Below are 25,240 nucleotides of genomic sequence, written 5' to 3' on the forward strand. Positions count from 1 at the left end.
CTTCTTTGAGCAGAGCTTGGCCCCCATTTGTACTGATGTGAGCTGATAGTAAATTAATTACAAAATGCAGAGCTGGTAATGAAGAAGACTGGTTTTAGAGAAATTATTGTTCTAAATTGTTTTGGAGGATTTGGGGGAAGAGTGTACGAAAAACAAGGAACATCAAAGAGCAAGTACGCCTTGGTTATTGAGGCAGCTCTTATGTGATTGTGCATATATCTACACACAGCAGACATTATAAAATAACACAGAGAGCCTTGATTGATCATCCAACCTTTAGAGAACAAGGCTTCTGTGGATAATTTATCAAAACAAAGCCATCTTCCTGGCACAAGTTTGCTTTATCAATTTTTCTTTGAGCTCCCTAAATAAACACATTACAGATATTCCATTATCTTTTGCTGTCTGTACTGGCATGGAAGCATTTTCAGTACCAAGATAAACATTTATAAAGGTGGATCTTTGCATTAGGCTATTATCATCAGCTTTTAATAAAACAGATTACTGTCCACCAGTGGGAATACGATGGACCTACACAATCAGGCAGACAAGTCAAGCTTTTTCAGTAGCTGCCCTTGTTATGTTCTTGTCTCACAATAGATGTGAGATTATTTATCCTTTAATAAAATAAAGTTAATCTAGTTTACATTACCATGGGAAAGAGCCCACACAGGTAAGTGTTACTGAGTGGGTAACTCGGGATACATCTACATCAAACTTAGTTTCTGGTAACTTTCTGCTGTGCCCATCCCAGCAGCTCATCTCATCGTCTGTGGAGGGCTGTCCTAAATCCGGAGACCTGTGATGAGAGTATGATTTTATCGGGCATACCACTGTCCTCCAGTCTGACTCATTACCCATTATATCTAGGTATCTAGCAAGAGCTAGTAAAAGCCTGCCTTTCCCTTGTTGTAAGACAGATATTTGTATAATATATGGTTTCTAAACTGCATACTGCAAAAGTTGTCTAAGGAAGTTATAGCCCATGTGAACTTGTAGAACCAAAACTCTCAGCAAAAAGGGCCAAGTTCATGTTATAAATACTATTATTAATAAAACTTAAGCCTTTCTGAATCTACTCAGCAATGGGTTTGCACTTCAACAGCACTTTTGCATATCAAAGACAAATGCCTTAGCACATGGCATGGGAAATCACACACTGATATTTTGATTAATTAACAAATTAAAATTAACATTTCACATTCACTGGTTCACCTACTCTCAGTAGATTTTCAGTAAGGCTGAGTGGCATGTAAGAGAAAACATCACCCTGACTACATTTGCCATGTTCAGCAAGATGCCTGGGGGACACGGTCTGTCCTGTCACCACTTTACTCCTCACCTCTGGCTGAAAGTAAGAGAAAAGACACCTAGGTTAAAATAAATAACAAGCAGACATGAGGGCACATTGTCACCTTATGCACTTCTCACTCCATGTCCACACTGCATTTTAGGTGTAGTCCTCCCGCAAAGCTTGTGAGAGGTCAAGAGCAATTTCTGGTACAGCTGTGTTCTCCCCTCCTGGGGCAGCAGTCAGTATTTGGACATATGAGATTGCTCCTGAGGTGCCATACTCTTCCCGCTTTGTGAAAGTCTCTGTACCACACAGTAGAAATAGTACAAAAAAACCAAGGAAGGTCTTATGGGACTGCTCTGCCCAAACCTGTGAAGGCTTTGGCGGATTACTGGCAGGAAGTCAGGAGGGGACGGAGCATCAGGAGTGGGATTTTAGGCTGTGTTTGGGGGAGATTATGGAAAATTACACTCAAAAGTACAATCAAAGAGGTGAAGTGAAGAAATTATGTTACCTGCAGGGTTGGAAACTACATGGCATAAAGGAGCAGAGAAAAATAACGCAGAGTTTGATTCTGTCCTGGGAGTGGGATAGTCTAGATTAGTTTTTCCTAGTCTCTCTTCAACTTGACCTTACATTGCAATGGAGCCTAACGTTGGGAAAGTCTCCCTGTCAATCTGCTCCTGACAAAGAGGAGGCAATCGTGGAAGTGGAACAGGATCCTACCACCAGACTGAAACCCGCAGCAAGATGCTCTGACAGATCGTTTCAATCTTCATAAATTCATCTCAGACTGAAAGATTTGGTGTCCTTCAGAAATTCACTGTAATTAACCAGGATTTTATTACTGACATTGTAAGTATATAGCTTACTATGTAATCAGAGCTCTTTGACAATTCTCTGACTGCACTGCAGAAAACTTTCAAACAGCGATACTCAGTAATCAGTGAGAAAACTAGTAGTGCATGTACCATTTACCATCAGATTTCAGTTCTGCTGTGCTACTACCAAAAGGCTAAAAGACATATAGAAATGTTTATAATTCCTTTCCCTGCTGTCCCTTGTAGCCCATGGAGATGCTAAAAACTGTCTTCATTTCTCTAAGGAGAAGATGACACTTGCTGATGCTGTGATTGCTTCATCTATTTTTGCTGATGTACTATTCAGTGTTACAATTTGGTTCTACTAATTGATTCCTCCTACCAAAAAACATCTGATGAACACCCATTTTAAAAAGTATGCCTAAATAGGGTTGATCTGCCACTCTTTTAAGACTGCAGCTACTTTTGATTACTTAAAATAACAATAAGCATCTTAGTCACTCAGTTGCCTTAGGTAACGCTGTATAACACTTGCATATTCTTTCCCTATTCCTTATTGTAACCATAAGCATCTGAGGAAAAATTAATTTGTTATTCAAATTTTGATCTCTCTCTGTGTCCCTCAGTACTTCTGCTTTTCCATGCAATGGTAGAAGACAGCTAGTTTTAGCCATGGCTGGAAATGGTTTTTATGTGATGTCTAGTCCTTTTCTTCACCCTCATTCTGGCTGCTGCGAAGTCAGGAATGTTGAAATAAATACAGTTGCTTATATATGAGAATTTTCCCATGCAAATTTATTTGACAATTGCAAAAGGAACTTCTTTTCTGAAGACTAAATTGGAGTTGCACTGTAGCAAAACTTTAAAAATGAAAGGATAATAGCTACAACTGAGTTTTAACAGCAAGGTGCATATTGTTGTCCCACCCTGTAAGGAAACTGAGGGACTCAGTGCTGTAGAGGGGAGCAACATTTCAAAGAAGTCTTAAATCATTTGGGAAAAAATGTTTTAATTGCAAAGGAAATACAAGGTTTGGTGTGAGCAAAGCCGGACTAGCACCTTAGCTGCCTTAACAGAAGGATGTCCGTGTCGGTGGTGAGAGGAGTTCTGTTGCCTGCCAAGGGATAACTTGTACATAGGTGAGTAGTTGTAAGCTCGTAAACTCAACTGCCTTGGGAAAGTGCCTGTGAAAATTCATGGGGTCAGGAGAGGCAGAAAGATGCTTGTGGAAATGAGGAAAGGGTGAAGAGCTGTAACCTTTTTCTAGCAGAGGATTCAGTGATTGATGGCTCCACCAGACTGCAGCACCATTCTGCACTGTCTCCTGCATTTTGCTCTTTCTTCAGCCTCCACGGTCTGGTGGTGTACCCACTACATATTTTATATTTGCAGCTTTCCTGATCTTACCTTACAAAGCAACTTTGCAAAGTGAAAAAAAGAAAATCCTTATATCAAAGAGTAAATTGGGGGGAGGGGTGGGAATAATATGCTATTTTTCATAAATGTTTCATATCTGATAATATATACCTCTATAAAGATATGAGGTTAAGTAGCCACTGGGTGGAATAAGATTAGTTTTCATCTCCTGGCCAAATTCCATCTTAGGTAATTACATTCTTCCTGACTAGATATCTTTATAATTTCAATTGGGTACAGTCTATTTCCTATCTCAAATTGCTTTGTTGTACATAATGTGAGCTTCTGTATTCTCTCCCAGAAATAGGTGCGCTCTGCTAACAGATGAAATGATCCCTGTATGATCTCTGGTGAGCAGTTACACAGTAAAATCAACAAAATGTTCCTAGATGCCTTTTGAAAACAGTACTACACGGCCATAAATCTACGGTGTTTGTCATTATTATTGAGCAGAGGCGATATATTGTGGGGATTTCTTTGAGAAGACATATTAGGAAGAAGAGAGTTTGGTACTAAGCTAGTCATCTCTGCCTCTTTCACCTTTGGATCAGGGAATGACAGGACCACAGCAGGGATTTGACACCATGAATTACAGAGATGCATTTGGATGATAACTGAATGTGGGGAAAAATGTCTCCATGAAGTTGTTGTACTTTCAGCAGTAAGTGTGTATATATCAGTTAAATTCCTTGGAAAAAGAAATATGTGCAGGTGACTTGACAGCTCTTGTCTGTAAAGCTGAATACTGAGACAGTTGCCAGTTGGTAAGGACAAGCTTGGGCAGTCAGAGGTAGGTATAGGCCAAAAGAAACAGGATATGTGTAATTTCACTAATCTGACTTGACTTCATCTTTCACAAAAAGCAATGACAATGGTTGTGGGAACAGATATTTGCATCAGCAGCATGACTGGTGCCCACTAAGTGTCTCAGCAGACCAGGCAACCACTCTACAACACAATGTCGCTTGTGTAGATATGTGTATCTGTGTACAGATACGTCTATACCTGTAAATGCATTGGGGCAGAAACAATTATCTGTCCCTGAGGCTATCTGGCAGAGTCTAGGTTTCAGTGTCCTTCAGCAATGCTCCCTGGCATAAGACATGCCCACAACTGAACTAAGACAAGGACCATAGGTCCAAGACATGTCAAGGGTGTGCTAACTGCTCACTGGCACAAATAGTCATGTGCTGGTGTCCCAACCCAAGCTCTGCTGCTGCCTGGTTCTCTGGAAGAGATGCAACTATAGCTCCTGGAGAGCTCTGCCAGCCTCCTGCTTCTACTGTCTGGATGAGGGCAAGCCTGGGTAACACTTCCAGGTTTCAGTTAAGGACTGAGAGTTGGGACTACCTGAAAGAGGCACAGAATGGAGGAGGATGTAATGGGCATGAATTACAGCCAACACAGAAAGTTTGCATAAGGGCATGTAGCCTTCATGGATGTTGGTCTCTTTTGCCAAGTAACAAGTGATAGGACAAGAGGAAATGGCCTCAAGTTGCACCAGGCTAGGTTTAGATTGGAGATTAGGAAAAAGTTCTTCACCAAAAGAAGAATGTCAAGCATTGGAACAGGCTGCCCAGGGAAGTGGTGGAATCACCATCCCTGGGGGTATTTAAAAGAGGCGTAGATGTGGCACTTAGGGACGTGGTTTAGTGGTGGACTTGGCAGCATTATATTTACAGTTGGAATTTATGATATTAAGGGTCTTTTCAGATCTAAATGATACTATGATTCTATGCAAACGGGCCCAACAAGTGACACAAGTCCCCATGGGTGACTCCTGCTGCCCCAGAGTTACCCACTTCCTGGCCTGCTCCTGACCTGTGCCAGCTCCCTCACTCACAGTCTTCACCTGCAGAAGCCCAGTCCCTCCTGCGTGATATGGACCAGACCTCCCTTCCCCAAAAGTCCTCCAGAACCATCTTTATGCACTTTGCAAACTGCATACCATCATGCCACATCACAGACTGTGCCATCTGCACCTGAGCTTCCTGCAGTGCAAATACCCCTCAGCTGAGTCACAGTGTAGGCATGACATGATTTATGACACTTTAGAGCACCAAAATCCACAGGAAAGTAATGATTATTGCCACTAATTAGTAGCACTGAGGAGACCCAGGGCTATAACAGTGTGGATACACTGGTGTGAGCTGCTTGGAGTCATCATCCTGCCTGTTCAGTACGGTCCTAACCAACATCACAAATGTCTGAGATACAAGAATACAAGGAGAACCCTCTGTTTAAAGGGTACTAACTTCTTGATAACACCTCCAGTGATAGGACCTACTCATTTGCTATACTTCTTTGAATACTTGGCCAACTGTGTGCAACAGGTCCAAGAGCACCAGCATTTCAGAGGCCGGTAGAAAATGTGGCTTATTATCCACGTGCCCTGTTTTGGTACCAAAGCAAAACTGAGAGCACCACCACCCTGTGACATGACCCTTCCTCTGTGCAGAGCAGGTCTTGAGGTCAACAGGGGTGGGACAGACATACGCACCACATGCTCAATGCAATTTCCAGAGCAAACGTATCTTAAAAATAAGTTTAAGATCTGAATTGCCTGGAGCTGGCCTGAGAGATCCAGAACTGACTACCTTGACCTCTAAACACATGCATCTGGCTTTAAAATGTCATGAGACTGCTTTCATGAGACTGCTTTATTTGTAATATTTAAAAGATAACAAAATTCTTCCTGCATTCACCTGGGGTTTGGAAGTGTAAAAGCCACGGCAACAGAAATGAGAAGTCTATTTTCTCTATAAAATTCAATCTGACATAATAACATCTATATATTAATTCTAGGGCAAAGTTCTGTACAGAGAACTACACATAAGAAAATAAAGAGGGAAGAACAAGAACTGGGCAAGGGCATATGATACCACACAGTTATTTCCAGGCTCAGGATTAATCACCTCATGCAGTCTCTGACTCCAGGTTCTGGAACTGCAGATGATGCTGATAAAGTCTCAAGAAGCCCAAAGTCTCTTTGTTGCTGTTTCGCTTGTGCAGCAACAATCCTCCTTCACGCTTTCAAGGTGCCTGGAAGGCTCCTCGTACCTTTCAGCAACCAACTGGATTTATGAGCAGCCAACAAAGCCAGCACAATTCAGCAACCACTTCTTTCCACCTTCTCTTTTTTATAACAAACAATGCTGTGTACAATATAATATTGAACTTCATCTCTTAATTATAGGTTAAAGTTAAGTATTTTGGGTTTGCACTGTACTGTCCTCTTGGTCAAAGCTCCTGCTGTTCTCTCATCTTGGGTATCTATTCCTCTTGTTATGCTTAGTAATAAAATAAACTGGGAAAAAGCTTTCCAGCTGCATTTAACACAACTGACCATTGAGTGTGACAGTTCTTGCAGGCTATTTGAAATTACTTGGCACTGGGCCCCTGTCCTTTTCTTGTTACTAAGCCACACAATATACTTGTTTTTAAATAAATGTCCTACTTTAAGCAATCGCAGAGTAAACTGGGTCTCTCACTTATCAGTATATCCTGGATAATGACACAATTCTTTAAATAGCCAGGGAAGAAACATCGTCATCAAACAACTATTTACGTTACACGTCACAATTAATTATCTGCTTGGTGAGAAATACATGACTTTCTACATATCATTTATTTCAGTTGTTGCATGAAGTCAAATACAATTTATTAATAATAAAATTATCAAGAGGATGCCACAGAGGCCCTGACTCATCAATAGTCTCACAGTGGCAGTAAGCAACATTTAATTCCTTGTGCTCTGTCTAGGTCATCCTTTCAACATTTGTCATTTCTCATTTTAATAATAAATACAGCTGGTTCAGTGGCCACTGAACATCTACATTATCTACACCGGCTTAAGAAGCAATCTTTGGCCTTCAGGGCTAGCCCCTTGTACAGCAGAGGGCCCTATCTATATAGCTGAGCATCCACTGTGGGTCTCCTCTGGGCAGTGGGCCTTAAAATAGTACTGTGATTTTCTGAGATTTTTTAGTTCCAAGAACTTGAAAAAATATAAGGGTGTTGTCATAGCCTGGGAAAGTGGAGCACTTCATGCCACGACGCTGAGAGTATGTGGTGTGTAAAGTAAGGCACAGTCTGATAGAGATTTGGGGTACAGGAAGCTGCAAGGCCTGCCAGGACAGCATGGGAAGATCATGTGTGGGCTCAGTCACTGTGAACTGCCCCCAGACCATCCCCGGCTTGGTCTCACGTGATATTAGAGAATGTAGAAACTCACCCAAAAGGAGAGCTCTGGACTGAAATGTCAGTCCTTTGGTGTAGAGCTTTGGGGAACAGGATCCAGAAGTGAGCTGGTGAGTTATTTGGCAGGGACTAGGCACCCAATATTTATCTTCGTTTAGCTGGCAAATCACAAGGCAGCAAAATAATACCTTGATGACAAGATGAAGCCCCAACGACAAAAATTAGTTTCTTTCCTGAGACCTCATTAGAGTCAGACCAGCCTAAATCAGTGTGGTACATCAGCACTTTCAAGATACACAAGTATGTCATGATTTTACCTTCCAGGGTATTCAGAACAGACTATGAACTAAATGTTTTCTGGGTACAAAATGTATCATGTGAATGTGGAAAAACTCACTTGGCTGGGAATGGCCACATTGCTGTCCATGTGTTTGGTAAAGGAGATGAAGGAGCAGTTTGTAAGCATCTTCTCATATATAGGTGTGCTCCAGGTGACCAACTCAGCTGTTGAGTGAGAACATCTCAGTAGGGAAAAAAATGCTTCTGTACCAATTATTTTAAATATCATACCTTTTTAAGTGTGTCTGAAGTTGCGAATCGCATGCAGACATCAAGTGCCAAGAGAGTTCTGAAGCTGAGTTCACAGTGCTGGAAAGCGCCTTTTGTAAAAATGTTCTCATCTGCAGCCTCTTCCATGCTAAATGCAGAAGGTAAAAAGATTACTTTGCTGTAATCTTCAAAAAAAAAAGAGACTTTTTCTCTGCCTGTTCCTGCCTGAGGATTGATATCATTTGCAGTTGTAATTCCAAGTGAGGGGCTGTTTGAAGAGCTTGGGAGTTTGAAGTGCTCTTAATAGAGTTATTAGTGCAGTGTTTGCATGCCTGTGTACTGGTGCCTGAGAGAATAAGCTGTGAGCTGACCAGGGAATAGATCCTGACCACAGCTGAGAGCGTGTTGAACCTCCAGCACCAGAATATGGAGGACCTGGGAGCATCTAAGGATACACAGAATTACTGCGCACTCTCTGTGGAGGAGACTTTAGAAAGTCTGAGGTGGTGTTGCTTCCCTCCAGGACAGCAGGAGGTGTGAAGATGAAGGTCCCTCTGGCAGCCTCCATGCCAAATCCATCTCCTTCGGGTGACTTACCTGGACAGCAAGGCCAGTTTTTATTCATATATGAGCACAGGCATCATTTTATATCACCTGAATGGAGCTAAAATTGTCTTGCTGTTGAACGGGAATTGGTATTTTGTATTTTAATGAAATATGTTTGGTAAAAAAATAAAATTAAATGGCTCTTTTAAATATAACTTATTCAATCAAAAAAGCTAGCCCTATTTAAAGTTGCTAGAAAACAGTGAAGCTAAAGAAGCCTGTCATACTTGAATTTAGGGTGTGAATTTAAACAGCTGCAGCTCGACTCTTCCACAGTGATACGGGAAAGACAATGGCCTTATTCTGATTTCTGCTTCCATTTCCCACATTTACTTGGCTGCCTTTAAGTTATTTATAGATTTTAAAAAGCTGTTTAAAATGTGCTTAATAGTTGGACTAAAGTAGTTTGATCATTGTTAAACTGTTTTTAAGAAGTGACATGTGATTATTTTTGACAGAAGCTTGGCACTTCACCAGCCTCGAGAGCTAATTATTGCTTCATACGTTCTTCCACAGGGAAAGTCTTTCCTTAATAAAAGAAGGGGAATAGAATTGGGGAGTTTAAGTACACACAAGGAAGCAAGATGCATAGTAATTGATTTTAATAAAAGTGGAAGACTCCCTTTAACTTCCTGACTGCCTTTAAAAAGCAAAATTAGGAACACTGAACTTCCTTCACGTGCCTCACCTATTGACACCACGAGCTCTTTGGTGGGCAGGGTACCATTACCGCAGGCAGTCTCAGGACACAGCAGGGGAGCATTTCCAGAGTGCTGATTATACAAGCAGCTGCTAGACCAGGCTCAAAGGGGCCCAGTGATGGCACCTGGACCTTAACAGTTCTTAAAAACTAGCCCGAAGAGTCCCATGCATATATGGAGTCTTTTTTATTCATTTAGATTCTTTATACAAGCACTTGAGATGGTTATTTTCCCCTTCCCATTTCCCTTCCCTTCTCCTAATTTGTCCTCTAAACATCCTCACCTGAAACCTGACTCAGGTCTTTAAGTCCATGACAACACCTGCTTAGTTATCTAAGAGCTGGAGTACAGAAAGGGAAATGGGTTGATCTTCACTTTAAAAAAATTGCAAAAGGAGAAATTCTCATGTGTTTCGGGGCAAAAGAAGGATAAAACAGACACCTGAGCATGCACTGTGCGTCATAGGGTACACATCAGCAGCCTGGCTGCTATATCATATGGTCTATGGAGGAAAAACACACTCCATACATTCATTTCCCATGCAGTGTCAAAGGGAGAGCATCAAGAACGTCCATTCCAAATGATATGAACTTCCAGCCATAAGTTTCAGAAGAAATAAAGATTCTGACATAAGATAATAATGGTAGAGGTGGAAGATCAGTTAGGAGTATTCAAAATTAAAATGAAACTTCTGTCAAGGAACATCAAAGATAATTAGCCAGCAATTTGAGAGAGAAAAGGCCGTCAGACCTGTCCTTGAAGAACTGTGGAGGTTCCCAGGAAGCTTTTGATATAACGTGAGCAATTACACTGCATCTAGCAGCAAGATTTGATACCCAAATATGAATTAGCACTTTAAAAATATATAATTAAAATACTGCTTTTTGAATGCAGCTAATGTCCTTACTTGTATAGCAGAAAAGAATTTTAATTAATTACATAAAGAAACTCTTTTTGTCAGGAAGAAATATAATGCAAAGCTGACACATCGTCATGTCCACTTTTGTTAATTAAAACGTTTCTGTAGGAAGCAAGAAAGGAGGTAAAATAGTTTGCTTAGATGCAGCTTTCCCCATATTATTGTGTACTAAGAAAATCCACAGATGGGTTCTATATTTTCTTGTCCTCAACTTACATTTCTTAATGATTAGGATGACAAAATTAACAGCTTTCCCTAAGTTCTCCCCTACCTGGGACATAGTCGATTACTTGTTATCTTCTATTTGTACAATCCGCCAGCCCAGCATCCCTAGATGGCCAATACACCACTTTAGTTATTTCCACAAACTCTTTTATTTAGTTTCCAAGACAATTTCAGTCATACTTTATACTTTAATATTCAGTTAATACTAATACAAAGATAGTGTTCCTCGTGGAAAATTGAAGCAACTCAAAGAGAGTTCAGCCACACATGAGATACACTGCAGGATTTCCATATGTTTACCAGAAATGTTTTTCACTCTCTTACCACATCTGCAAAGAATTTGGAATTATTTCAGCTAATTTCCAGACATCAGGACCTCCCTATATGTAAGAAAAACACAATTTCAGTGGTTTGTGCAGTCCATCTGCTGCTGATGGAAATCCAGCACATTTACCAGAAGGGAGCTATCTGCAGGGAATTCCCTCCTCTTAATGGCTGGGCAAAGTGAATGGGTTGGTGATAATCTGTCTGCTCTAATCCTTCTCAGAGCATCATTATAGATCACAGGTTGGTTTTAAGTGAGGAAACAGTGAAGCACAAGCACCAAAGCACTCTTGGAGCTCTAATATCATGTAATCTCACAAGCACTTTATGCACCAGCAGTAGTTTATTCCACTGGTGTCTTTTAATGTGAATTTCTAAAACAGCAACAGGCTTGTTCTTTAATGTTGCCAGGCTGCATCTTGCCTACACCATGTGTGTGCTTTCTTGAACACAAAACCCCCCAGGGATTTGTCTGCAGAGATTACCTTTCATGCCAGGGCAGGACACCTACTGTTTATAACCTTTTAGCCTTATTTTAATCCTCACAGGTTTATTAGTTTTAGAGGCTTGTCAGTAAAAAACATCAGTGAAGTTGGGCAAAGACTGTACTGGTTTTGGAAATGAAATCAGAACATTTTATGCTTCCTTTTCTTTCCAGCCACTACTCACCTCCTCTGCTCTTGCTCTTAACGGCTGTCCTTGGTGGGTGCTCCCTGCTCTGCTGAGCATGGTGACCCATCATCTAAACGGGGACCTCTAAAAACACTTCCATTTGAAAGCAAGTAGTTTCTGGAACTCGTGTTAAAACACGCATAACTTGTGATTTTTTTTATTTTTTTTTTTCTGGGCTGTAATATTTTAAAAGCATATTGCAATTAACTAGAAGTATGGAAGCAAAATGACCTACTGTAGGGCACCCTAGTGACCTTGCTCTTAACGGCTGTCCTTGGTGGGTGCTCCCTGCTCTGCTGAGCATGGTGACCCATCATCTAAACGGGGACCTCTAAAAACACTTCCATTTGAAAGCAAGTAGTTTCTGGAACTCGTGTTAAAACACGCATAACTTGTGATTTTTTTTATTTTTTTTTTTCTGGGCTGTAATATTTTAAAAGCATATTGCAATTAACTAGAAGTATGGAAGCAAAATGACCTACTGTAGGGCACCCTAACCCAAATTCCATAAACCTCAGTGCGGGGATTTAAAATTGAGCTGACCTGAGACTTTTTTGATTAAACATTTTTTGTTGTGAATTGCCACTTTGCCAAAATTGTTGGGACAAATAGATCAATAAAAAGACAAAACTTTTGTGGGTACCTTTTCTTGAATTCAGCCTTGAGCTTCTCATCAGATTAAAAAAGAACCTCCAAAAACAAAACCCAAAAGCTATCAGCAGTCCTGTGGGTGAATACAGTCATCAGGCTTGTAGAAGATCCAGGTTCAAACCTACATCCCTGCTTTACCCGCCTTGCTATGGCCTATTTCAAGGCAAGTTTCTCTGCTTTTGTCCTGTCCAGAGTTACCTCCCCAGCACAAAACTCAGCAGTTCTGAGGGTGGTGCTTTGCTTGTTTGGGGGCCAAGAGCTGACACTGTGCTTTGTACAACCCCAACGTACCATGTAGGTATCAAGTCTAAGGTATCTCTTATTCCTGAGCAGTATTCCCTGCTGGCCCAGCAAATAGTAATTGCTTTATGCAAAACAGAAAAGCTCCAGTGGGAAAGAAACAGAAAAGAAGAAGACCCAGCTCTCAGGTCATAAGCCTCATGCCCCATGCCTTTCACAAGCACCTGTGACTTTGTTCCTACAAGGAAGAGGCATGGAATAAAACCAGAGCAAAATTACACAGGTGCAACAGACTCCCTCATCTTAGAGTAAGAGAGCTTTATCATTATTTTTTTGGAACATGATATTCTGCTTACAAGATAAATCCAGAATAACACTGTATATAGACACTATCTAGATAAGGATCTAGATAAGAGAGAGGAACAAGAATCAATAGAGATGTCCATGGAGATTTGGCTCTGCCTGGCTGACACCAACTTCCAAAACCACCTGAGTGCTGAGTGCTTGCACCCCGATCAGAGCAGCTTCACGCTGGGTACCGAGGCTGCTCAGAGGGGTGACGGGGCTGTCTCACCAGGCTGGCAACAATTCTGTTCCCCAGTGATGCCTGCACATGCACCTCAATACCCCGCTTCCTCATTTCCCTGGCTGAAAAATAAAGATAGTAACACTTTCCTGACTCCTGCAGCGGTTGTTGCAAGGATGAATGAAGGGACAGAAAAGGCTCTGAATGCTTCATCATCTTCCATGAGCTTGAAGTATTACTAACGCTGTTATTAACTCTTTAACGTGCACCCAGAAACTTGCACTGAGCAAAGAATTTTCTGCTTCCTGCAGATAGCAGTCCTGGATGGAGGAGAACAGAGCAGGAGAAGCTGACTAGAGCAGTGGAGATTGCAGGCTAATACACAAGTTTTAATCATCTTTACCAGTTTATAAAATTATCATCTGATGGTTACCTGTTTTCAGATAATAAAGTTGTGCTTTTCATGTTTGTTTCATCTGAAAAAATTTCACATATTCATCTCAGAGTTGGTTGTTCTACTAATTTTTTCAATTTGCACAGGTGTTATAGTTATGATTGTTAACCAGAGTGGAAAAAAAGCCAATACTGTGCGGCCAATGCCAAACATACCTGTGAACTCCTAAGAAAAACCTAATAAAGTGCAATATTTTTATTGTTACTTCTACATTTCATTTTTTTATGTGATCTCATTACATTTATATACAACCTGTTTTGATAAATAGAAAATAATTTTCGAAAATAATTTTCTCTTTTAATGAGACTAATAAATTGATTTCCATGTCTGAGGATTTCAATCGATAGAATAGTATTCTCATTTAGGACTCAAAAAAAATTTTAAGACACATGTGAACTTCAATTTTGTCTTGGAATACATTTACAGAATATAATTGCTCTTAATGAACCATGAAGAAGAGCTATACTTTTTAATATGTAATTTCTAAGGAGAAGGCACAAAAGGACAGCTATTCTTCTAGTTCTGATTTTAAAGAACTTCTCTGGTCATCATCAAGATGATTGAACCATGTTTGTTCAATGTTCTTCACTGTTTTGCAATTAGGGTATCAAGAAAGAGTTGAGAATTACCAAAAGAAACAAGAAGGAAGCAGATGATTTGGGGTACTTAATGGGATAATTAGTAACAAATTGTCTAGACATTTACTAGTATACTTTTACTTTCTGTGTATATACATCAATGTTTTATTTTTAGCCTGCATTGTATTTGGTCAATCCCTTATATTCCTCTAGCCCGCTTCCAAAATCAGTATATCACATTAAAAAGTCCATTCAGTACTGAAAAATGCTTTTTATTTTCCCCACTGAAATAATTTTGCAGGTGCTAGTTCTCCTTCCCACTGCTGCTGGTGAATTCAGCCTTCTATAAAGCATGCCATGAACTTCAAGTGTGACTTATGTGAAGCACCTCTTTTAACTGCTGCCCTCTTTGAAACAAATAGAAACTTAATGGCTCCCAAAGGCCATGAGCCTGCAAGTCCTCATTTACATAGGCAAGAAATAGGATTTAATCCTGGTAATTTGTACAGAAAGGGAATCAGGGCTTCCTGACAGAGCCACCAGGTCACAAACCAAGCAGTGAATTTTGGATCCCAGCACAGTGTTCAACAACATAGAGTTACGGTTTGGTTTGGCCTGTTATGAAGGCAGGAGTCACTCAGGAACTCAAAATCCAGCTCCAGAACATATTCAGATCAAGCCTTATTTAGATAAGAGCACTTGCCCTGACAGATAGATCAGGTTATACATCTTGGCACTGGGTTTGCTGATTGATTTTACCATGGGGCATATATGCCAAGTCCAAAGATAACAGAGAATCCATATTCCCATTGCCTTTAGCTCATTCCTCCAAAACATAATAATAATAACAATAACAATAATAATAATAACAACAACAACAACATTCCCTCTTGTTCTACTGACATGACATAAAATTATAATTTTGATCTAAACTGAAGTGTCTGTAGGTGCAAGACAGGAAGATGTATAAATAGCCACAGATTATTCTTCATATGAACGGACGCTGAATCACCTCTGACAAAGGCAGTACATCAAACCAGCATTTGAACTCTGAAGTTTTAATTTTATTCATGGACTGTGGTCCCCATCCTCCTCTATGGCAAAGTAATTTAGACAATTTGTAAATACAAGTAATTAGGCAGGTGTAAATAGCACCATGGAGCATTTAAGTGTGCTCTTTTCCACTGAGAACAACATAGTTAAATGAAGTTGTTAATTTTGTTATCTGTAGGAATCAAGCATTACAGATACATGCTAACACATTAATTAAATAGTCAAGATTCTGTCATCATGATTTGATTCACAATATTTCACTTGAGAACAACCAAGATTCAACCATAGATACATGGGCATATTAAAATGGAATATTGAAATGATTATGTAAAACCCAGTCTAGAAGAAAGACACTAACTTTACAGCTCTGCATTATCTGGATAGGCAAAAGTAGGCATTTTTCTAACATACTTGTTTAGCCAAGCCCCTTTGCCACAGCTAAATAATTTTATCAATATATGGTGTAGGAAGTTTAAAGCAACATTTCAAGGTGATATTTGCAGATATTCAATCATGATAACGTTAGCTTCAAGAAGGAAACTCCAATTAGAGAGACACACACGTGGACACATTATTACCTTGGTTAGGAGAAGGCTACAGGATTCAGGAATGCCACAGGCACCCCTGCCATGTCCAGGTGCAAGCACAGGTCAGCCCACGTGTTCATACATCCACATGTACCATGCATAGTCCCCGCTTCACAGGGATGGGATGGGCTTTTTATTTCGAGGAGAAGCATTGATCCATCTGGAAGGATAATGGCCAGGCACTGGCATCCCAAAGCAGCAGGATTTATCCTGCTTCTCAGCCACTCAGCAAGGTGGTAGTTGATACCACCTGCCAACCTCAGGGTAGATTGTGGTCCTGGGATTATACATAGGAACACCATGCACAGTCCATCAAGGCCCTTTGGCAATGTACGCATGGAAAAGCTCTGTTTGGGGACCACACACCATCTCGTCTTAGGCATCAATATGTGGATGTACAACCAGGCCAGTCAAGGCAGAAGCACCTTTGGGTAAACCCAGCTGAAGAACTTTATTTGCCTAAAGGACTTTTCAAAAAATAAAATGAAATTTAAAAAGCTTTTTGTGCTCTAATCACGCCTAGAACTTGGAGCTGGACTTCTCTCCTGGACACTGGCACCCAAATTGTGTCTATGGTGCACTGGGGGCCCATGTATGAAATTCTGCATCTTACCCTGAGTCTTAGCTTTTGTTCTTCAGTGCTTTCTCTTGGTTCAATAGTTTGACTCTCTGTCCCTGTGGCTATTGGCTTCTGACACTAATTCTTCTCCTGCAGGATGGAGGAATTGTTTATAAGCAATAAGCCTCTTATAGGAGCCCTCAGAAAACATTATCACACGTGCGATGAGAGACAGCCAACATTTTTCTAACATACTCTTCATCTGCAAGTATAACTGGACCAAAAACTTGTTTTAAAGGAGAAGCTATTTGTCAGACGGGGCATAGCTTATGAAAATGGAAAGAAGAAAAAAAATTGAAAAGAAAAATGTCAGGATGATTTTTGCCAGTTTTCTGGTGCAGAATTGAGAAGTGTGTGTGCTCTCCATGCGGGTTTCACCTGTAGCCTTACCAGCTGTGAAATGGTAGGAAAGGATTAGAAGTGCTACTTTTCAAGAGAGAGTGTTGTGTTTGGAAATCATTGTCAAGCATGTTAAAAGGAAGGTGTTACTTTTAAAAATGAAATATACTTTTCTCCTTCTCTTCTTCACACTCTCTTACTATTTCTCAGCTCTACAAAGCTGCTAGAGAGTGAAAGTTTGTGAGTGTGGGAAAAGAACAAGCCCTTTTTCATTTTTTCATCCTTTGCTCATGGAAAAAAATTACAATTTCACATGGAAAAGAATTCCTCTGAAAAGCTCTACTTTTCCAGTTCTACCTATGCATGACACAGAAAAGACAGATCAAAGGAACTGTCAAAAGTTTCAATGTCAACAGCAGAGTAAAAAATAGAAACTCATTTTATCTGACTTTGCCTCTTCCTAGTATTCTTATTGCTGTCTCTTCGACAAATCAAACACCCATCTCCAAAATGATCCCTGACGTTGACTAAGAGCAGGACCTGGCAAAGGCAGGAAAAGATCCTGCAGAGTTCAGGAGATGCTTAATAATTCATCTTTTTGAATCATCCTGAAACTGTAATTGAAGATTTCATCAAAATCATTTCCTAAACAGTCAATGACATTTTGCAGCTGCTAAATTGCCACAGCAAATCCAGGTTAATTTTTGCCTGTGACAAATCAAACTTTTTACGTCTCTTCCTCTGGTCGAACTCTTCAGTCACATTTCCACAGCTTCTTATTGCGGATTGCACAATATCTTGCCCTGTCTCCTCTGACTCGGGAACCAACTTCCCTTGTATGTGCACACCATCCACATTGCTATTCCTCTAGCAGCTCTTATCAGATCGGGAAACTCTGTGGCTGTTTTCTTTTCCATGTCCAGCCTTTTCTACTTACATTGCAATAATTTTCATACCCTCTGGCTGTAAATCAGCTCATGCAATCTCCCACTTCTGCTTTTGTAACAAGGGTTCACAATGAAAAGATAAGTTTGTGTTGAAATGTCAGATGTAAAAATCTTAGTGGAGAATCTTTGGAAAGATAGAAAAAAATCCCACAAACACTCAGAGAAAATGACACAAGCCTTTCAAATGAATTCGTCTACCATTATTAAACTAGAATGCAAAATGCTGTGATCTGCCCTTTGGGCAATGTCCTCATTGCTTCTTTGCTTTTCCAGTGTCTCAGACCAGGCTTTCGGGGAGAGGCATCATCACAGACAGATAACGTGACCACAGGGGCTGAAGAGACATTGCCAGCAAAGAGGTATCAAGTGCCAATTGATGGCAGGGATGTGCCTATGTGAGCTATTAGTTTTGGTAGACCTTAGTGTCTTGCTCACCCTCTCAGAAATGTTTTCTGGTTAAAGAGTAAATTACAGCAGAAGGTGACAGTGTGAGATGACATGAGAAAATGTTATCAACAAGACAAGGTTAATGACCTGTCCCATGAGCTGCCCAGCTGAGACCCTTTGTCACTGCACTACATCACTTAAATGAGATGAATCCCCAAACAGAGGGCAAATACTCTGAAAGTTACAGTAAGAAATGAGAATGGGGAAATGGGGAAAAAAATCTACTCACTGTCATTATTATGTTCAGTATCAGTGTGAGTATAGAACATCTTCTGCATATATAAGCCAGGTTTTCTCTGCTAGCACAGTAAATAACAAAAAAAACGTTCAACTTTTCTGAACATTAGAATGTGGCTCTATATACAGTTTCATGATGGATTACACATTTTAAGTGTACTGCCCAAGGAGTTTTATTGCTGACCCACAATTTTCAGAGCACCTTCCTTGCTCCCAAGTAGAACAAACTGTGATCTACTGCCATCAAGTTCTTCTAAGTTAAACAAAATTAATGGGGTTTCCACAACTTTGACACTCTCATTATCTTACGTTTTTAATATATTATGTGCAATTTTTTCAATCTTCAGGACAAATGAAATATTGTATAATCTTTTATTACAATTTTTCTCAATACACTGTGTCTAAAAGTTACACCACTGAGATTTCAGGTGACTGGAAAAAAAGAACAAGCTGCCTGAAGCCAGATGTATTAATTATGTGGGACAGAAATATTAACCAAGAGAAAAAGGAGGGAAGGAGTTGAACCATGTGACAGATTCTTGCACAAACACAAGAATGAAACCTGTCCTAAAAAGGAGTGGGGGGAAGCTGCATTATTCCATCATGGGCTGGAAACAGGATAGATTGCTTCAGGCACCTTCACCAACAAACTAGACAATACACAATTCAAAAAGCCCTCCAGTGCAAAGTAACTTAGATGGAAAGGTCAATTATCCTTTCACACACGCTGCCTTTGATACTTGAGAATTTTAATGGTTTCTTGTGCACTTCTCTTTTTGTAACTAAGAAAGCCAGAAAGCGAAATCACTGCTGTCTTGTAAGTTTTTTGGTGAAATTTCTCTTTTATCTGTAAAGAGCCTATAGAAATCCCTCTGGATTTATGGAAATCAGTGCGGTTTAACTAGGCAGGCCTCTCTGTCAGGCCTGGCTATTTCTCTACAGAAGGGTGAAAAGGAAAATCCTAAATTGCCCATCACCCAGTGGAAAATGGTATTCTCAAAACATGCAGGGAAATTCTTGACTGCACCTGATTATTGGCAAATTTCCTAAGGTGAAGAAAGACGTTTTTCTCATGATGTGTGCTAGTCTCGGCAGCTGCAGAGAGCAACCTGGGGGGGTGGCATCACCATGAACAAACCATTTATTTTGTTCTCTGACGCTCTTCTTCCTCCTGCCTGTCAGGGTGAACGGGCAGGTGCATCATCCCCTTTATCCCCACGCAGCAGCAGTCCTGGGCAGCTCACATGAGGACACTGAAAGGATCACTTATGCATTAATTAGCAGGACACTTAATTCCAGCCTGAGCAGCAAAGTCTCTGATCCTATTTTGCCTGTGTAAGTGCATAACACAGAAAGACGCTCAGCTCTTTTTAACATTTTTGCTAAGTGAAACATAAAAAAGCTAAGTGGGCGAGAAAAAATTATTTAAATCACCTGTGGAAGGAGGAGCCCATCTTTACTGTCACTTGTAGGTTTCTGAAGAATAATGGTGGATTCTTTTCCCCACATTGCATATTCCATTCTTTTCCAAGTTCCTTACAAATTTAAGAACATAGGAAGCCAAGGAAATAAATAATTTACCTTGGTTAATTTTGTCTTGTGACTTCATCCCACACAAAGTATTTCCTTTGTCCAGTGCTTTCATAACCCTATTTCAAGTTAAAAAGGAACTATTACAGTAAACACTAAAAAGCCTGTATTTTCAGAGCTTTTGAATGTAATGTTTGGCTCTGTACCCTTTCCAGAGCTCCACATAAATGCAACAGAGTACCAGAGCCTTTCCTCGAGCCCTTGGAAGGGAGTAGGACTGGATTTTGGATATGAGAGTCTTTAGGAATAACAGATTATCTGGCCATGCTGATGTATTCAGCATGGAAAGTCAAATAAGTATTCCCACTATCCAGCAGACATGTTAGTATGCTGATGACTTAAACACATTTTTCTGGCATAATTAAGAAAGCACTTTTTGGGAGACCTCATCACACTGTAACTGTCTCAGTAATTTGCCATGCAGCCTGCAATATCCGTTTTTAATTCCAGGAGTAATTAGATATCTCCTGGGACTTGCCCTGAATATATTTTCTTGTCTGTCCTGCATACGTCTTCAGATAAACTGATTTTGCATCTTGTCAGGGAAAGCACATTAGAATCACCATTAATTTTTGCCATTTGGAATTCTACAGTAATATGATAGCTAAGATGTAAATTGGCCTCTGCACTCATCTTTTCACACTTCTTTCTTAGATAAATATCACTTATGCTACTACTAGTTAATAATAAAGCTGAATTAAATTTAAGGTGCCTTCTGTTAGCAGGGATCTAATATCAGCTTCCCTGAGGCAAGTAACAAGCGCTGTGTAAACCTGACTGGCCACACTAGGAAATGGTCCAAACTTTTATCCAGGCCTGGAACTAGCCCAAACCTCAACATTTCAAATATTTGCTTCCTCCCTGTGCAACTATTTCTCTCTCTCTGAAGAATGGGATTTTCTCTATCAGGTTATGCTGTGTGGGCTCACCCATCAAAGGTTACTGAGTATTTCTGACAGAAGTGGCTGTGTGCTCCAGGCTGTCCCAGTCCTTTGGGGGACCACTCAAAGGAGAGTGTCCAAGCAAGGAGGTCAGTACCATAGTGACAGTGCAGAGCCAAATCCCGGCAGCCCTATTGCCCCTTGGAACCACTTCCTGGCTTAAAGAGCTTGAGGAGCTCTTAAATGTCCCCTGAGCCCCACAGGAGTGGGCAGCGCAAAGCTGGCATACAGTGCCATCCTTGCCACCCTGCCAGCTTTCCCTCCATAACCCTCAATTGCTCTGCAGCTTTTCCTTTTGGAAATGAATGGTTTGTTCATTTTGACTAGAGGGATACAAATAATGAGGTCAGATATCCCCTGCTATAAAAAAAGAGAAAGAGTAGTATTATTTAGACTTATAAAAGATGTTGATTTACTCATATAAAAGTGTTACAGATGTTCAGAGATTTGCATGTGATGAGTTGCTTCAGCCACTGAGCATGTTTGTTATCACCGCCGTTGCCCATGGTGCTTTGATACTATCGTGCCACAGTCCCTGACTTTCCCTCTCCTGACACTGGAAGTATGATTAAGTGCCGTAAAACCTTTGGCAAGGAACTGTACTTTGTGCTGGTGCACTCTCGTTAGATCAGGAGACATACAGGGAAAAAATAGCTGGTTTTTTTCACTGAAGACCGTGATGAAAAGATTTCCATCTGATAAGTCTCTTGAGTGTTATCGTGACTCAGGCCCATATATTAATTGAAAATTACAATTAACCTCTCTTCCTGCTGTCTGACTTGACTTAAATCCTACATATTTTGCCTCTTTGTACTTTGAAGTTTAAGGGGGAAAAAAGCTTCAAAATGTGTTATTTGTGAGTGTCTTTTCAACTCTTCCCTGCTATTTCTCAATGAATAAACTGTGTAAACATGTACAGTAATTTTGGCAGCATGAAATATTAAGGCCTGACTTTTGTCTTTGACAAACATTTCTGTGTTATTCAATTTGTTTTGTTAGAATCTATTTTAGTTTACTATCTTAATTCCCAAATGGCTTTTGTGCAGCTCAGTTTTATAGTCTCAGCAGTGTCTTTCATAAGTAAGCTGCTTAACTAATAAAAATGACCCAAATTAATAATACATTCCTCTATTTGAAAATGTCAACAATACGGAGTAGAAGTAGCTGCCAATAAATCTTTCACAAACCTAAGTTTAAAAAAAAAAAAAAGAAAAAGCATATCATAACAGCAGCCCAACACTTTACTGCAAACATATTCATGTTGGAAGCAGCCAGAGACCTGCATGGGATAAGAATGAGGTTTGGTGAGCTCCAGGACTGTTTGCTTTGCTGCCATTTAATGTTCTATTTGGGTTTCTCTGTGCCAAATGGTTTCCACATTTGTGTTTTTTGAGCAAGTCACATAAAGTTCTCATTTACTTCCTTGCAAAATTCAGACGATACACTTCTTTTATGCTTTAGAATAAACTCGAGTGCAATTTTCAGCATGAGATGGAAAATGAAATAACTATATAACCTAGGCATCAACACATGCATCCCAGCACGGATGAGTTAAGGAGCCAGAAGTCAGCTCTTGCCAGAAATTTGCTATTATCTGGGAACAATGTAATGAGCTGCTTTAACTTCGCTCGACCCTGAGAGACTGCATGCTGACAACCTAAGCTCTGGCCCAAAAGAGTGCAGCCATTAAGGGTGTCTTCATTTCTGGAAGGTAGGCCTGGGGACCAGACTTCAGCTCTCCCTGCTGAAGCACTATGGTGTGGTGTCACCTCCATCTCATTAGGTTCTTCTGCTGTGATCTGTACATAGGCACTTTGCTTCAGAAGCAAGGAAGGTGTCCACTGGCATCCATGCCTAGTGGGCAGGCTACTCAACTGGAAGTGGGGAGGGGGATGTTGATCTCCTCCAATTCAGGAAGAGGTAGAAACTGAACCTGACTCTTCAACTTCCCAATGCCAGTATGGGAAAGCAGATGTTATTGTTGGGCAGGCTTTACAATGAGTTCCTCCCAGCTGCAGTCTTCACCTGAGAGAGGGTCCCAGGCACTGGATTAACCTTGTGCACAGCCCTAAGGAGTTACCAAAGGCTGAGCAAGAGATGAGTCACCCCTACCTACTCAGAGGCTACTTCTACACTTCCATGTGGCCAGGTGCCATGTTATTGCCATCTTCATGCAACTTAACATGCTTTGCCTTCAAAGTAGAATGGCTGCATCCAAACCACATTTTTTGAATGGTCCCAAATGCCAGGGCTTGCTCCAGCAGTTTAACCACAAAGACAGTTGTGGCTCAGGGTCTGTGTATGGGTCTTGCCACTGTTTTTACCAGCATGGCCACAGCCTGTGGGACTAACCTGCCTCTGCTCCCCTGATGCATAGTAACTGCACCCTAAAACTTTTTGATATACAACTAAGCAGTTTAAAAAAGAAAAAAAAAAAAGAAAAGAACACCAACTATCTGACAGACAAGCCTGGTTTCACTCGTTCTGCAACTGCAGAAAGGAAAAGGGAGTGAGGGATGGGAGCTGGCAAGATATTATCTTTAATAAGCAATATGTCACTTGTCATCACCAAGACAAAAGCTTCACTGCTTGAGGGTGCTCAGAGGATACAGCTTTTCTGTGTGGTTTGGCAGCTTCATGCTACTGGCACCAAATCACCATGAGCGTTGGCACAGACAACTTGAGAAAGGGAAAACTTTTACCCCCTGGAATTCGATTACTCTGAATGAAATGAGACTAAAGAAGATGAAAACAGAGGCCCAAGATCAACTTTCAGCAATAAATCACTAAAAATGGAGAAAAACTTTGTCTTTAATGCAGCCTAGGGAAAAATTTAAATTGTAGAATGCAATAGAATAGACTACTTCAGTTGGAAGGGACCTACAATGATCATCTAGTCCAACCGCCAAATTAATTCTTAACATTAAAAAATTATTCCTTCAGGTGAGTTTCTGCAGTGGCAGGGAACCTCATATTCTAGCCACCAACTAAGATGCACATTACTTCTAAAAGGTGATGCCCTGAAGAAAGAGAACATACCAGAGTAGTGATGGACACGAAGAGGGTCCTTTCAGGAGTGGACCCACATATTAAAAAGTTGCACAATTAAACTTGAACAGATCATTGATTTGATAATGACAAAGTGCCAAATCTGTATTAAATGCCCCAAGTCCCATCATTTAGCAACAAGTCAAAGGAAACTATGAGGTGTATGAGGATAGATGGTAAAATTACTGATAATAAAATTGGCACAAGGAAGGACATTTAATAATACATGTTGAAATAATACCTAATAATAATAATACATTAAACAGGACAGGCTGTACTATACCAACACATTGCATTTCTGGTCTTTAGGAACCGCTGAGAACTGCCTGCCAACATCAATCAAGGGCAGCCACTTCTAATCCATGGCACATAAGCTCTTGACTCCTAAGAGGTAGGAAAGTTAGGATGGCTTCCCTAAGGTCACAACAGAGAGGCTGTCAGTGCCAAGGAAGTGGGTATTTGGATGAAATGCCTTTTGCCAAGCCTTATTCTACTCTTCCTGAAGCAACCAGGAGTTACACTCAGATAGTGTTTTCAAAGTCTTGATGCTTTGTGGGGTGGGCGAAGTCACCCTTACTCCCGATTATGGGTGACAGTTTTCAGCCATCTATGGTCTATGTATCATATAAAAATCTATTTACCAAATAGAGAATTTAATCTGCTAGGTTTTGCCTGTTGTGCCCTGTCACCTGTATGCACATGCTGCAGTGAAAGAAGTTAAGTAGGAAATTTTGGGCCGCTTGTTCCACTTCTGCTCACACTGAATGAGCAGAACTAGACCTAGTAGTCAATTCTTCTTTTACTGTATGGATCAACACAACTTTATCTTCATGTAATGTACAAAAAGCATGAATCAAACTTGTCACTTAAACTAGGAAAACACTTGCATTTCGGTGGCCTTCCAGATAAGAATTTTTTACCTTCTCTGTTTTGTAAATGTAAAAAATGCAAAATGCAGAAATGGTCAACTAGAAGTAATCAGTTTTCCACCTCAATACATTTTCTGTAACTCTAATGAAAAATCAGCATTATTGATCTAAGGGTTAATGAAGTGAATATGCCTCATGCTTCCTTTCTTGTTATGAATAATTTTTCAGTTGACATCCTCAATATAAAGAGTATGGATTTAGACTGTTGAACAGCAGCAGCTCCTCTCTTCGGTACCACTCATTCCTTTGCAAGAGGCAGCTCCAGAGCAGCCCCAGCAGCAGCAACAGCAAGGACTGCACCCTTCCCAGGCTGGTGCAAAGGCAGGC

Source organism: Calidris pugnax, unplaced genomic scaffold (assembly GCF_001431845.1).
Source record: "Calidris pugnax isolate Ruff unplaced genomic scaffold, ASM143184v1 scaffold171, whole genome shotgun sequence".
Lineage (NCBI taxonomy): Eukaryota > Metazoa > Chordata > Aves > Charadriiformes > Scolopacidae > Calidris > Calidris pugnax.